Raw genomic sequence first — 16,922 nt, forward strand, 5'->3', positions numbered from 1 at the left:
CTCAGACAGTAAAAAATCTGCCCACAATGTGGGAGACCTGGGTTTGATCCCTGGGTTGGGAAGATTCCCTCGAGGAGGTCATGGCAACCCACTCCAGTATTCTTGTCTGGAGAATCCCCGTGGACAGCGGAGCCTGGAGGGCTATGGTCCATGGGGTCGCAAAGAGTTGACATGACTAAAGGACTAAGCACAGCACAGATGGTTTATAATCAACCCTACTGATAGCTTTCATTTTATTGCTTGAAGCAGTAAAGAAACTTTTTTATCTGTATATGTTGATAGGAATGAAAGAGGTTTTATTTCAACAACATCACTCAGTTCTTTGAAATCCTTCAGAATTTCATGCCAAATAACATAAAAGTCTATTATCAACAGCTATTATTAATTATAAATCAGTTGATTAGGTTATGGTTTAGATTTGTAGAAAGCAAAGAACATGAAGCAACCTAAATTGCAGAATTTTTAGCCAGTAACTAGTATTATTCATTGTTTTTGTTGGGAGGAAGTGTGAAATTTAATTATATGAACAACTTGACTGAGGTAAGGGATGACCTGATAGCTGATAAAACATTATTTCTGGGGGTGTCTGAGGCTGTTCTCAGATGGGAATAGCATTTGAATTGATATACTGAGTAAAGAAGAGTGCCCTCCCAAAGGCAAGTGGGCATCACCCAATTTGATGAAGGCCTGAATATAAAAAGGTAGGAAAGGTGAATTTGCTGAATTTTCACTTGAGCTGAAATATCCATCTTCACCTGCCCTCTGGTATCACTCTCCTGGTTCTAAGGTGTTAAGACTAGAATTGGGATTTACACTATTAAGTCTCCTGTTTCTCAGACCTTCAGACTTGAATTGAATTGCACCGCAGGACTTCCTAGTTCACCAGTTTACAGATTGTGGATCCTGGGACTTCTTGGTTTCCATAATTATGTAAGCTAATTCCCAAAATAAATTTCCTTTTATACATATCCATATATAACCTATTGGTTGTGATTCTCTGGAGATTCCCAAAACATCATTATAATCAATCTAAGTTTAAAATCATCATTGAAATGATTAAAATGTATGTCAAAAAGGCATTTGGTTAAATCTGTTAACCATGTAGATTGGGTAAGTTAGCAGTTGGAGAATAACCAGGAAAACAACCTCAACAACCAGAAACAACAACAACAACAAGTTTTCATTAAACTGTATTGATTTGAAATCAATACTCAGTAGTAATCTGAAATGTGAAACCCTGGAGGCATTCCAATTAAAATATGAAGCATATTATCACTAATACTTTTCAGTTTTCTAAGGCAAGTTCCAGCCAATGAAATCTCACAAAAAGGGAGAAGTGGAGACTCACTACTATTGGAAAGAAGCAATTAAAATCATCAATATAGTAGATTATATGTTCACTCACTGACTCATAAACTGACTCTTTGCAACCCCATAGACTGTAGCCTACCAGGCTCCTCCATCCATGAGATTTTCCAGGCAAGAGTACTGGAGTGGGTTGCCATTTCCTTTTCCAAAAGACAATCAAAGAAAAGGTAAAATAGACCTAATTAGCAATTTCAGCTGGTTATCGAATGAAGAGATTAGCACTGACTTGATAAACTGAGTAAAGAAGGTTGCACAGGCCAGCGCAGGTGGAAATCATTCAGTCATTCAATCAGATGGACTGACAGAACTAAAAAGTCAGAGAAAGGGCAAGTTTACTCTTTGCTTGAGCTGGACATCCATCTTTCCCTGCCCTCAAACGTTGGGTGTCATAGTTCTCAGGGCTTGCAATTCAGCTGAACCTGGGGTTTATATCATTGGCTTCCCTGGTTCTCAGGCCTTCACGTTTGAACTGTTCTACACCACCAGCTTTCCTTCAAGCTCCAGCTTGCAGATGGCATATGAAAAGTCTTCTCAGCCTCCATAATCATGTGAACCAATCCCTCATAAAGAAATCTCTTTCTATATATCTATATGTATATCCTATAGATTGTTTCTCTGAAGAACCTTCATTAATACAAGAGGGATCACCAAATATTAAAATAGGTAAATAACAATTGAGCTTACCTGTTATTCTCTCTCTTTGGTGCATCTTGTTTAACTTGATATAATAAGAAAAGTCTTGTATTAGATGCTTTTTATGTACCCCTCCAAATTCATTCTCTTTCCTTCTTTGCCCCACTCTCTTACCTGGTGGCTCAGATGGTAAAGAGTCTGCCTGCAATGCGGGAGACCCGGGTTCAATTCCTGGGTCGGGGGAAATGGCAATCTACTCCAGCACTCTTGCCTGGAAAATCCCATGGACGGAGGAGCCTGAAAGGCTACTGTCCATGGGGTCGCAAAGAGTCGGACACGACTGAGCGACTTCACTTTCACTGCTTTGTATGCTGCCTTGTATCAAGAAGTCAGTGGGCTTTCAAGCCTCCTGATTTCTCTCTAGCTTCAGCTATAGGAAGCCCTAGCAGATTATATGAAGGAGAGAAGCGAGTAAAGTCTGGGTTTTTATTCTGGGTCTTTATTCTCCTGGATCTTTCTGCTTTAAGATGGCTCAGACTGGCTGTTCAAAAACAAAACTGCTCATTTCAAAGCAGCCTTGTCTACAAGATTAACTTGCCTTCCAGGGTTCAATAAGTCCTCCCTTCCCTTGTTCCTGTGGCTAAATGGTAATGTCAGCTTCTTGGCCCTAGTTCTCATTTCATTCTTTGTGGTTCTTCCATACTTCCAACATTCCCCTTTAATTAGGCTCTTTGTAAGTAAACTGTCTTCAGAATTTCTAATTTTAGCATTCATCTGCTGAATCTTGACTGAGACAATTGGAGTTATGAAGATATTTTAGTTCTGTTACAGGTTTATTAATTTAATGTTTTTAAATGTTCTTAGCTTGAACTTTAAAGATTTGTCAGATGGTTTTGAGCTACACATTAATTTCATTCAATTTATGAAAAACTGTCTAGAATATTACCAAATTAGCAAAGTCAATTCTCATTTTCAAGTCAAACATCTAATTCTTTCTCTTTGTCTCATAAGGTCCAGTTTAATTTATCAATTTGCATAAATATGTATTTCACACATCTTGAAAGACAAATTAGTAAATGCTGTGCACTCAAGATTGATGTATCACACATCTGACATAATTATTTTATTTATTTTATTGAAAATTATAAAAATTACATAATATATCAATCTGCTATTTCCAGTTAGTAAGTTGTAATAAGTCTATGCTCTGTGTATTGCTAGAATTTGTCATTTATGAAGCAAGGAGCATGATAAAATACATAATATTTCTTTATATTTTTGGCTTGCAGAATAATTAAATAATCAAGAATGAAAATTAGAAATTTTTTTGGCTTTCAGAATAAGTAAACCATAATCAATACTGAAAATTAGAAATAAGTTCATTCAGTTTATTATACATCAATCATAGTGAGAGGGTAACAGGAAGCAAGGCCAGGGGTCACCAAATGGAGGAAATAGGCTGCAAGTGTCAGACATTTTTTCTCTCTCTCTTAAGTGGCAGGAGGAAACAAGCTAGTGAGATATATATATATATATATTTTTTTTTCCCCCTTCTCTATACAAATTTAAAAAGAGGTTTCTCTTAAAATACTGTGTGTCCACCTGAATTTAACTATTCTCAAACCTTGAGTTAACCAATGCATTTTTCTTGTGGAAATGTTTGTCTGAAGCTATGTTAATATACTATGCATTTACCCCCAGACTCTGTCTTCAAGTTGGTTCCACCGAATGGCTCAGAACCGATTTGACAAGCCAGTATGTTATATGTAGACATTTTTTCCCTAATCTGTGTAAATGAAACCATTTTTTTGGTAATCTGCCTTTCTACGAGATTCAAGTCAATCGTTTTATGGCCCAGGGTGACTCATCTGGTGCCAAGATTATCCCAAAATACATCTTATGGATGAGGGGCCTGGTGCCATTCTCTGAGTTTTAAGACATTCCTTTCTTTCATTAACAGAGTGCTAGTGACTGTATAACATCCAGCTAAAAGCTAGCAGAGAGGTACTCTTTCTGCCCCCTTCTGATACCTATGTCAGAAGCTTTCTCTATCTCCTTTATACTTTAATAAAACTTCATTACACAAAAGCTCTGAGTGATCAAGCCTCGTCTCTGGCCCCGGATTGAGTTATTCTCCTCTGGAGGCCAAAAATCCTGGCATCTTTTCATGGTTCAGCAAAAACCTTTCAATAGTTTCTTATATATTTAATGAAATAATTATCTATTGCTAAAACTAATATGTCTTATAGTCAGAATACAATTTAAAAATTAGAGATATAAAATATTTAATTTCTTCTGAGTGTAAAAAACATGAGTTGACTGTCATTGGAGATATCACTTTTGATATGATTTAATAAAATAGGTTTTAACTTCCTTATTAAATGAAGTGAAACTGCAAATCAAAAAGAAATTTCTCTCTTACACACACATACATACACAGAGGTTTTATATTGAGACCATTTGCCTTGAGAAATTTGCTGTACAGCATTCTAGATATATTTTTAAATGTTTGTATCAATGGGACATTTATTCTTCAGTTTGAAAGTGCTTTTGAAATGGAGCAGGACTCTATGGTCCTTTCCACTAGGTCCTCAGTCTGTCTTCTGTGTGTGGAAAATAAATAAATAAATAAATAGCCAACAATGAGTTTAATCAGAGAAGTGAGAAAATGCATAAACAAAAGAAAACAGTCAACTGAGACTGAATAATAGTTTAGTCATTAAGCAAAGTCCGGGATCTCAAGGACCTCCTTCTCCTCATGGACTGTAGGTAATATTCTGAGCCTTTTAAACAGTGAGCAGTCAGACCCCACTTTTGATAACACTTTCATTATGAGAAAAGTACTGAGAATAGCTTAGAGAATTGCTTATGTTTAAATACCTGGGGTTAGAGAGGATGGAAGATGCTGTTAGAATTAAATAATTTATTTATGCTTTCTCTTGTTCTCACAGAATTCTCTGTCAAGTGTGATACATTTCTTGCTGGTAGTCAAAGCTTAGAAGGTGTGTCATTCAAAGAAATCTGTCATCATATCTACCACCCCACTATTCAGTATATCAGATTCGTTATTTGCCTGATGTCAAATATCACCTATCAATGAGCGTGTTTTATATGATTCACATACTTTGCATAAATATGATAGAAGCAGATATTAAACCCTATGGGTTTGGGTGGCATTAACTAAATCGTTAAAAACACTAAGATCATGGTATCTGGTCCCACCACTTCACGGCAAATAGAAGGGGGGAAAAATAGAAGCAGAGACAGATTTTACTTTCTTGGGCTCCAAAATCACTGCAAACATTGACTGTAGTCATGAAATTCAAAGACGCTTGCTCCTTGGGAAAAAAAAGCCATGAGTAACCTAGAGAATGTATTACAAAGGAGAGATATCACTTTGCCAACAAAGGTCTGATAGTTAAAGCTATGGGTTTTCCAGTAGCCATGTACATATGTGAGAGCTGTACTATAAAGAAGGTTGAGCACTGAAGAACTGATGTTTTTGAATTGTGGTGCTGGAGAAGACTCTTCAGAGTCCCTTGGACAGCAAGATCAAACCAGTCAATCCTAAAGGAAATCAACCCTAAGTATCCACTGAAAGGACTAATGCTGAGCTGAAGCTCCAATAATTTATCCACCTGATGTAAAGATGGGCTTCCCTTGTGCCTCAGCTGGTAAAGAATTCTCCTATAATGCAGGAGACCTGGGTTTGATCCCTGGGTTGGGAAGATACCCTGGAGAAGGGAAAGGCTACCCTCTCCAGTATTCTGGCCTGGAGAATTCCATGATCTATACAGTCCATGGGATTGCAAAGAGTCAGACACAACTGAGCGACTTTCACTTTCACTTGATGCAAAGAGTCAAATTAACTAGAAAAGACCCTAATGCTGGGAAAGATTGACGGCAAAAAGAGAAGGGGCCAGCAAAGGATGAGATGGTTGGATAGCATCACCAACTCAGTGGAAATGAATCTGAGCAAACTCCAGGAGATAGCAAAGGATACAGGAGCCTGGCACGCTGCAGTCCTTGGGGTTGCAAATGGTTGGGCATGACTTAACAATTGAACAACAAAGACAACATTTGGCAGAATGACTTAAAAGTATAGGTAAGTCAATATAAGTTTATAAAAACAAAACAAATTTCCATTTAAATTACTCCACTTTCATGATAGAATGTGAACAGGTAGTTCAGTCTTTGGTGGGTCATGTTTAACTGTTTTCCCAATACTTGATTTTCAGTAAGAAAGTTTGTTGTTGTTGTTGTTTAGTTGCTACATTGTATCTGACTCTTTTGTGACCCCACAGACTGTAGACCGCCAAGCTCCTCTGTCCATGGGATTTCCCAGGCAAGTATACTGAAGTGGGTTGCCATTTCCCTTTCCAGGCAATCTCTTGACCCAGGGATCGAATCTGAGCCTCCTGCATTGGTAGGCAGGTTTTTCACCACTGAGTAACTAGGGAAGCAGATGAAGCAGTTTACTTTGAGTTTAATGGAGGAATCAAAATGCTCTATCAACAATGAAAGATAGGATTCTATTGCTGTAAGCGAGGGCTTTCCAGGTGGCTCAGTGGTAAAGAATCCTCCTGCTGAGCAGGAGACAAGGGGTTCCACCTCTGGGTTGGGAAGATCCCCTGGAGAAGGAAACGGCAACCCACTCCAGTATTCTTGCCTGGAGAATCCCATGGACAGAGGAACTTGGCAGGCTACAGTCCAATGGCTCACAAAAGAGTCGGACATGACTTAGTGACTAAACAACAACTGTAAGAGAAGTTAAGGAAATAATGGGAAAACACATTAAAATATGTGGATTTAAAATATATAGTAATAATTCAGGCAATACATACTTAATCAGTTCAATGTTTTAAGATTATGTGACAGTGAATTTCTTATCATTGGTTCTGTACCATAAGGTATACCTGTGCCCAATGTTCCCAATAAACTTCTGAAGTGTGGAAGCATCAGATTAAAGTCTTTTAAAAAATATTACACAAGAATCTCCAGAGTGGCTGAAGGGGGAAAATTTAGCCACCAAACATGGTACTTGAGGATCTGTCAGGAGGGAAAGAATAAAAATATATTGATAACATTAAGCAATAATTGACCTCTGGTTCTAAGCTAAGCAGATTTCTCCCTCACAGGGGAAAAAAGAAAAGAAGCTGTTGTCAATAATGATGAAGTTGTTTCATCAACCTGGTAATTATAAGAAGTACTATTTAGTGGCACAATCTGACCCTTTCTATCACTCTCCAGTGGCAGGAAGGTGGGTGAGCAGTTTGTATTTGCATATTTATGAATTTTCAGGGGAAACGATCTGTCTTTTGATAAAATTAAGAATTGTATAAATGTGTGTGATGCTAGGGATTGCAACTATCTTTCGTTGGCTTCTGAAAAGTGGCTTATTCTAATTGCAAGATCAAAACCAGGTATAATGCATGTTTCTGAATGGTCATAGTAGATTTTTGCAGTGTTCTCATACTTAGAGACATAATACCATGTATAAAAGCAGAATGACAAAGTGGCTAAAGAATAGCTCACCAGAAACATTCAAGGCAAACAACTGGTGGAGAAATGTGACCCAATATCTCCACCGGGTCCTTAAGTCATTGCATTTTGGCAGTAGATTAGGGAGGAGAGAAAGAAGAAAAAAAATAATAATAATAAGGAAAGAGAGATAACCCAAGAGCTAGAAATAATGAAGCTATAGGCATTTCAAGTGACTTAAATAACTCCTTTTTATCAAATTTCACCTGTGTGTGCAAGGCAGTGTTGTTCAACATAACAGTTGAGAAGTAACTGTGTATTACTGATGGCTGTTCAGGCTCGTTCAGAGGGAGGAAAAGCTGAGCACTTCTCCAGTGCGGCCTTATCTCCGTGAAGCAGCAGCTTTGAGAACGCAGGCCCTCCATCTGTGTTATAGTCTGATCTCAGCAGCTGAGGAACAGCAGGTGATAGACTCCTAACCTCTGGGGAGCTGGAACAATCAGACAGCAAAGAAAAAAATGCCTGGCACAAATAACTCATTGCATCACCGCTGTTTACCTACCTAGAGCTCTTTCAAAATTATGCATTATCAGTTTCGAATCATACAGCTGAAGCTGCCTGATGTTTGAAGCTGTTGTAGTGTTTGGCTGGTAGCCTGAATTTTAGAGGGTTATAGATTCTAGGTGTTTTATGAATATTGTGCCTTTGATGCTTGTTTTATTTCATTATAATGGACACCAACTGTGTTATTCTGTGCATTAAATTTTGCACAATTTGCCCTGTATGAGTAAATATGTAGTTTGGGTGAACATTTTTTACAAGTAGAAGGAAGAACTTTGAAAGAATTCCGTTTTTAAATGTTCAGTTGTTACTGTTGCTTTAATTAGCTGTTTTATTTTTGTTTTGTTTTTGTTTGTTTTTGCCTATCATTCGATCCGCTTAATGGGAAAGGAGAGCAGGAATTTGTTTTCTTCACATTTAGGTAGTCTGATACAGCATCTAAGCTGGAATAGGGAGCATATAGAATTCCTTGGGATTGATCAGTGGTCTGCATAATTTTTTTAGGTATTCCTTTTTACTGGTCTTTATGTAACATGTAAATATATTCAAAATTTTAAGGGTTGCAGATGGTTATTATGAAATTTTTTTTAACGTTAAGCTTACCAAGTCATGGAAAATTGATGAGTTAATGAAAGAGAGAGAGAGACAATAATTGTCAACTATGAATTGATGATGGTGAGTAAAAAATTTAGAAAAGTATACTATAAATGTGATATGTCGAGCCTTTTTCCTGCTGAGTATGTGTATCTCGCTGGCTTCCCTTCATATGCTAACTGTGTGAGGGCAAGTTCCATAATCTATATATATCTCCCAGTTTCCTCACATGAAAAGTATGCAAAAGAAGATTAAATAGGACTATTGTGAGGAGTAAATGAGATAACCCATATTAACAACCTAGAATCATGCCTGGCACATGGTAAGTGCTTAGAAAATGCTAGCTATTGTCTCTACCCAAATTCCCTTCCCCAAAGTCACCAAATAAAAAACAAACATCTAAATTATAAACTCAGGAATTCAATTATAGGGATTTAGTCACTGGACTATGGTTCAGTAAAGTCTATATAATAACTAACACTCTATATTCCTTCTGGTTTTCAATGACAGTTGTGCAGGTTTCAGGGAGTATAGTATGACACTCATGAGAGGAATAAAATTCATGCTCAAATTGGGAAACAGTTGGCAGATGAAGAGACTTTTCAAGTCTTTTGTAGTGTTGGCACACATTGCCTATTTTGGATTTAATTAAGACTTCAAAAATTTAATTTTCTTAGAAGTAGTGTCCTTAATGTTCACATCCAGATACATTATTTTTGTAAATAAAATTCTTGGCTTTGTAGACTAGCAGAGTATGTCACCCCAAAATGTGCCACTTTGGCATAAGGATTATTTTAAGCTGAAGGCAGTTGAGAGAAATTAGGTACAAGAAAGGCTCTCTGCACTACCCCTATATGTCTGAAAGGATTAATAGGACATAAATTTGCAAGTATGTCTCCTCTCCCATCTCTACCAGACAGGACAGATGTTAATTACCAGGGACAACTTTGCTGGGGATGGTTTAGTCACTTGTGTCCAACTCTTGTGACCCCACGGACTGTAGCCGGCCAGGCTCCTCTGTTCATAGGATTCTCCAGGCAAGAATACTGGAGTGGGTTGCCATTTCCTTCTCCAAGGGACAACTTTAGACCTCTGTCAACCTGGAGACTGTAACAGTGGAATCTCCACAACAAACCTTGCTAAAACTAGCTCTTATCTAAACCATTAATTTTCCTTTTCCATATATCTGCTTTCCTACAGTTCGCCACCCTGGAAGCTCAAAGTCCTTTTCCTTTGTCTTCCTACTTCTCTAGAACTTTACTGTCTTTTGTTAAGGTGCTAGTAAGCCCAAGTTCCAACCGTCTCTTGGAGTTACTCATCTCTAGGTGTTCTCATGTGTATGCATGATGCAAAAGCTAATAACGTTCATTTTGTTTTTCTATTGTTAATCTGTCTTTGGTCAGTTTAATTTCTGGACTTTACTAAGTGGGTCCAGAAACTTAATTTCTGGAGAATTTAGGAAGGTAGTTCAGTTCAGTTCAGTCACTCAGTTGTGTCCGACTCTTTGTGACCCCATGAATTGCAGCACGTCAGGCCTCCCTGTCCATCACCAACTCCCGGAGTTAGGAAGGTAGAAGGGAAAAGAATTTTTCCTCCTCTCTAGGATAATAGGTAAAGATGTTATGTGTTTCTAGTGTGTTATATTTTAAAATTGCCTTTATGCATAGTTCAAGAAGAGGTAATTGTTACAAAAAATTAAGAAGCTATAGTAAGCCTCCATTTGTTCACTCACTAGTTAATATTTAATATTTAGTTTTTAGTTAGCAAAACTTTGAATTGTATAAAACAGAAACTCCTTCTGTGCAGAGTATGTAGAGGCTGCTCACTCAGCTTTTATATTTTCAGTCTTTTATATTTTAGAGTGAGTTTATTCCACAAATTCTTTAAATATTTAGAGATGATTAAAAGGGAAAATACCATGAAAAAAAATGAGTGTCAGAAAGTGGGAAAGGGGCATAGTTAGGAAGTGTTAGGCAATTAGAACAGGAAAATGGAGTCCAGAATGGCAGTGGCTAAAAAATAAGGAAGGGGAAAGCCTGTGAAAATAGAACAAAGGAAGGTCCGAGGACGGAGGACCGGAGTGAGGACCTCAGGTAGAACAAACACCACTCCTGGCTAGTCCAATTTACATAGAGCAGGCCCAGGGGGAGGAAAAGACATATAAAAAGAGGAGCCAAAGGGCTGGGGGGTCTCTCTATCTCCCGCACGCTGGGGCGCTCCTCTACTCTCTGCTTTTCATGTCTTTGGGTCAGCATGCCCTCACGCCTCAAGGATGGATTTTCCTGCTATTTTCTAAATAAAATAGAGCTGCAACACGGAACTGTAACACTAACCTGTCTAAGAGCTATAACGGTCCGTTCGAGACCTGAGAGCTATAACACAGTCTGTCCAAGACCTGAGAGCTGTGACGTGCCAAGGGCTTTAATGTCTGTTACTTCAAATCTTTGTTGTGACAAGACAGAACCTAGGAGCATACACTCGTCTGACAGAAGTAAGGTGATATAACATGGAAATGTGAAGTACTACAGAAATTTTTTCCCTCTTTATAATTCTCTATGAGTCTGCCCTTCTGTACTCAAAGTCCAGGTGAGGCAAGGAACCCCCAGAGGCCACTGCGGAAGGACAGTCTGGGGGAAGGAATGAAGTCCAATAAATCTAGGTCATCATACTCTAACAGAGGGATCATGACGGTAGATCAGAACTGGCAAAACCCAGACTACACAAAAACAGTAAAGCTCTTCATCAGTGCCGTGTGGAGCCATGTCTGATCCTGGGCAAAAGCAGAACTGTGCTCTCTAATATGCACTTATCCAAAGTATCAATGAATTCCATTTTTTTCCATGGAAAAAAAGTTAATAAAAGCTCTATAATAAGACATTTGTAACTAGATATAAAGCCATACATTGCCCAGTTGCTCCTATGCTACTGTCCATCCTCATTAACCCACTCCATGTGATGTGACAGAAATGCAGCCCTGCCAGGAAACCAGGTACTTGTTAGAAATAATGCTTTAATAAAATAAAATAAAAACTGTTCTTTCTACCCAACACAGGGTCTTAAACCAATAATAATCTTTCTTTATTTATAATTATGTTCACCATAGATATTTTTTGGCATTGACTTTTACTTTTAAGATATTGCATTAAAAATGTTATTTAACTGCTAGATTATTTTGGTGCTCCCTCACATTTTGGGCTGAGATAAATGCTTTACTTGCCTCACCCTAAACATAACTCTTTTGCTCATATACAAGTTTCCAGATCAGTAGAAGTAAGAGTAACAGAGGAGGACAAAGCAATTATAGAACCGTGACAATAATAATTACAGAGACAGAATTTTAAGTGTGGCTCATGTTTTCTTCCTCATCAAGCCTTTTGTTTGTCATTCTTTTCTATCATATTTCCACAGAGATTAGGACTTCTATCACCATGTTAATTTGAAGTAGGGACATTCTGCATCTTTGTCATATTTGTGGTATTAAAGGAAATGTTTCTAATGTTTCACCATTAGGAATCATATTGCTCTAGTTGTTAGTTATTGTTTATCAGATTAAGGATTAACCAATGCATTTTCTTCAGCTATTAAGTGATATTTCTCTTTAATCTGTTGTCATATTATTAATTATATTAATTGATTTTCTAATATCAAACTATCCTATCATTGTTTTGATTCTCTGCTAATTAGATTTTCCTACATTTTATTATAGGATTGTCTAAGTTTATAATTTTCTTTTAGCATGTTATCACCTGAAACTTATATCAGTATTATACTAGGTGGACTCAAAAAGGATTCAGAAAGCATTCTTTCTTTCATTTTTTAGCCAGTGGTGTTTTATACAGAATTTAAATGATTTATTCCTTAACATTTTGGTAGACTTCACCATAAAACCATTGAAACTCCAATTTTCTTCGTGGAAAGATCTTTAAATTCTCAATCTATTACCTAAAGGCATTTCAATTATTCTTTGCAAAATTTGGAAAGTTATGTTTGTCTATGTATTTTTTCAATTTTTCTGCTTTCAAATTTTTTTAGCAAAGTTTTTATGGTTCTATTTCTTCTAATATCTATTTTGCTAAATTGTGATCTTCAAGAAATATGTCCTTATCATCAAAACTTAATTTTTTGGTGGGATAAAGTTGTTGATAATATCTTCTTATTACAGTTTTTACATTTTCAAGATCTGCAGTGATATCCCCTTTCCTTTCCTGATATTTTAAATTTATGTTTTCTGGATTTGTTGATCAGTCTTGCTTAAGGTCTGTCACTTCGGTTAATCATTTCAAAGAAGGAATTTGTTGCTTTGTTAAGTCTCACTTTTCCATATTTGTTTTCAAGTTTTTGATGTTGCAGGTCATGCTCTTTGGGAAGCAGACTACAGTGAAATTTAGCACAGGAAGTTTATTAGGCCGTATTCTTAGAATTAACTGCTGCAGGAGAAGGGAAAGAATTAAAAGACAAAGGAAGTGGGTTATGGTTCTTTTACAAAAAACCTTCAGTGTGCTCCACAGAGAGTTTCAAATGGCATTTTAAAGTTCTTCTGAGATAATGGGACTGAGCCAGGACTGTATACCCTTGCATCCACAGCACCCACTCCAGTACTCTTGCCTGGAAAATCCCATGGATGGAGGAGCCTGGTAGGCTGCAGTCCATGGGATCGCTAAGAGTCAGACACAACTGAGTGACTTCACTTTCACTTTTCACTTTCATGCATTGGAGAAGGAAATGGCAACCCACTCCAGTGTTTTTGCCTGGAGAATCCCAGGGACGGAGGAGCCTGGTGGGCTGCCATCTACGGGGTCACACAGAGTTGGACACAACTGAAGTGACTTAGCAGCATCCACAACTGGAAAAGACCCTGATGCTGGGAAAGAGTGAAAGCAAAAGGAGAAGGGGGCAGCAGAGGATGAAATGGTTAGATAGCATAACCGATTCAATCGACATGAATTTGAGCAAACTCTGGGAGTTAGTGAAGGACAGGGGAGACTGATGTGCTGCAGTCCATAGGGTTGCAAAGAGTTGGACATGATCTAGTGACTGAACAACAAAACACAATTGTGCTTCAGGGAAGGGAGAAGAACTTCCAGAAAGACAGTTCCACCAGGCAACAGCACTCTGTGAGCTCACAGAATAATAGCTAAGTCAATAGGTGTTAAAGTACAAGTCCACTTTGGAACTTAAAATGCCCATTTTTAAATTCTATTCGAACCCACTTCCACACATGTGTTAGGAGTAGCAGCTTCTCCCTAATTCTGGTGTGCTTCTGTTTTATTTATTTATTAATTTTCCTATTGGAAACTCATGGGAGAAAAAAACCACAGCTACCAACTGTGTAGCAGATCTCCAAGCTGTGACTGATACTAAATATCACCCTCCTTATGGACTGAATGTATGTTTCTCCCCAAAATTCATATGTTGAAGCCCTAACCCCAACCTTTTGGTATTTGGAGTAGGCACCTTTGGGGGATAATTAAGTTTAGATAAGGTAATGAGGGTAGGGCCTCCATGATGGGGTCACTGTCATTATAAGAAAAGGAAGCGAGACCAGCGCCCTCTTGTGCTCTTTCTCTCTATTAGATCCGACCCTCATCTTATGAGGACATAGCAAGAAGTTTATGCAAACTATCTGCACACAAGGAAGGCCCCTCACCAGGAAATGAATCTGCCAGCACCTTGATCTTGGACTTGCAGCCTCCAGAACTGTGAAAAATAAATGTTTACTATGTAAGCCACTCAGTCTACAATACTGCATGATAGCCACCCAAGCTGAAACACATTCCTTAACTATGGATTTCCATTTCCTTCAGTCTTAAATAGCATCTCTGTTGGTTTCTATGACATAACTTTGGATTACTCAGACCTTCATTCATGAGGCTTCTATAACCTTAGTCACTATGCCTTCTCAGGCACCAGCTGCTGTATTATTGCATTTACTCTCAATATTGGACACTGAGAGACACTCAAGTGGATCAGTTCAGTTGCTTAGTTGTGTCTGACTCTGCGACCCTATGGACTTCAGCACCCTAGGCTTCCCTGTCCATCACCAACACCTGGAGCTTGCTCAAACTCATGTCCATTGAGTTGGTGATGCCATCTTACCATCTCACCTTCTGTCGTCCCCTTATCCTTCTGCCCTCAATCTTTCCCAGCATCAGGGTCTTTTCCAATGAGTCACTTCTTTGCATCAGGTGGCCAAAGTATTAGAGTTTCAGCTTTAGCAGCAGTCCTTCCAATGAATATTCAGTACTAATTTCCTTTAGGATGAATTGATTGGATTTCCTTGCAGTCCAGGGGACTCTCAAGAATCTTCTCCAACACCACAGTTCCAAAGCATCAATTCTTCAGTGCTCAGCTTTCTTTATAGTCCAACTCTCACATCCATATATGACTACTGGAAAAACGATAGCTTTGACTAGACAAACCTTTGTTGGTAATGTCTCTGCTTTTGAATATGCTGTCTAGGTTGGTCATAACTTTTCTTCCAAGGAGTAAGCATCTTTTAATTTCATGGCTGCAGTCACCATCTGCAGTGATTTTGGAGCCCAAGAAAATAAAGTCTCTCACTGTTTTCATTGTTTCCCCATCTGTTTGCCATGAAGCGATTGGACCGGATGCCATGATCTTAGCTTGTACAAGAGCTCTACCTCTTCCTGAAGTTCAGATTGACTAGTGTCTCCAGTATGGTGAACTTCTCACCTGGCTCCTTGGAAAAATATTGCCCAAAGTACTCAAATAAAAGTCATAACTTAAGTTTGTCCCAGGGCCCACTGCATTCTACCTTTGTTAAATAACTGTGGTGATGTTGAGTTATTCCTATTTTAAGATCTTGATTTTTGACTCATGTATACTAACTATTGAGAAAACAAAACCACATTAGGTTTTTGATTTAGAATAATTACAAATCCTAGAAAATGACATGACATCTTTGTATGGTCTCATGTCTGAGCTAAGCACCTCATTGGAAATGTTAACAGCCCATGTCATTGTTGTACCATGTGACTGATTGCTCTCCACGCAGAATGGTGCTATTAGGCTATTAGAGAATTTGGTGTTTGTCTCTGTATGTCTGGATGTCATGCAGTGGCAATAAACATACTGGTGTTGGGGATAGGGAGCCTGTACCTGGAAAGCATGCATAGACTCCTTCATACCACCATAGTTCCCATTTTCACATGTCCATCATGCCAGCACTTTGACGTTACTGTCAACTAAGCAAGTCACTCTGGGAACCAAGGGGTTTTTTTGTTTGTTTGTTTGTTTTTTAGTACTTTAATTCTTGTTCCAGAGTTAGTGTACACTGATGAATGTGAACATTTATAACATCTAATATATGGGTTGGAGCAGCATCCACAGATGTAGAATATGCTGCCTCCTATATCTAAAAATTCTGTCTAATATTGGGCTTCCTTCCTGATTGTGAGCAGTGCAATAAGGAATCATTTCTCCTTTACTTTTAGATGTCCCTTGATGCCCCAAACCATTGAACTCCTAAGTTTCACTAATCTGGCAGCCCTTATTCTTTATTGTACAGGAGAGAGATTAATTTATCTTCTTTATTAGTATTCAGTTGTTTAATTTACCATTTACCACCTCAAATGGCAATCCACTCTAGTACTATTGCCTGGAAAATCCCATGGACAGAAGAGCCTGGTAGGCTACATGTAGTCCATGGGGTCACAAAGAGTCGGACACGACTGAGGGACTTCACTTCACCTCATCCTCGTTAAGTTACATTAGCAAATATGATAAAAACCAACTGACTACATATTTTTACATACATTTCTGGATTACATTCTCTTTCACTAATTTACATATCCACTGTCACCTATCATACATCTTAAAATCAGGAAGGTGTGTGTTCTTCAACATTGCTCTTCACTTTTAAATTCACTTTGACTATTCTAGATTCTTTGCATTACATAGAAATTTTAGAATCAGCTTGTCAATTTCTACAAAAGTCCTCCTAAAATTTTAATCTATTAAAAATTCAGTTTCTTTATTTTCTGGATGATAGTATTTCAGATGCAAAATGTGCTAATATTTTTATTTTGACTCCTCAGTAAATAACATGTTATTTTTCTCTAGCTGCCTATTTGCTGGGTTAGATCTAAGGTTAGGATTATTGTCAGGTTGATACTTTTAAGCTTTTTAGGGTAGGTTTAGAGGATTCTTTACTTAAGGATTACTTTAACTGAGATACTAAGGCATGGCCCCTCTGATGTTTCCACTGGATGTTCTGGCTGGTTTGAAAGCAAACATTTGAGCTCAAAACAGCTGCAGCCCTGTTT

This window comes from Oryx dammah, unplaced genomic scaffold, assembly GCF_014754425.2.
Source record: "Oryx dammah isolate SB20612 unplaced genomic scaffold, SCBI_Odam_1.1 HiC_scaffold_26, whole genome shotgun sequence".
NCBI classification, from domain to species: Eukaryota; Metazoa; Chordata; class Mammalia; order Artiodactyla; family Bovidae; genus Oryx; species Oryx dammah.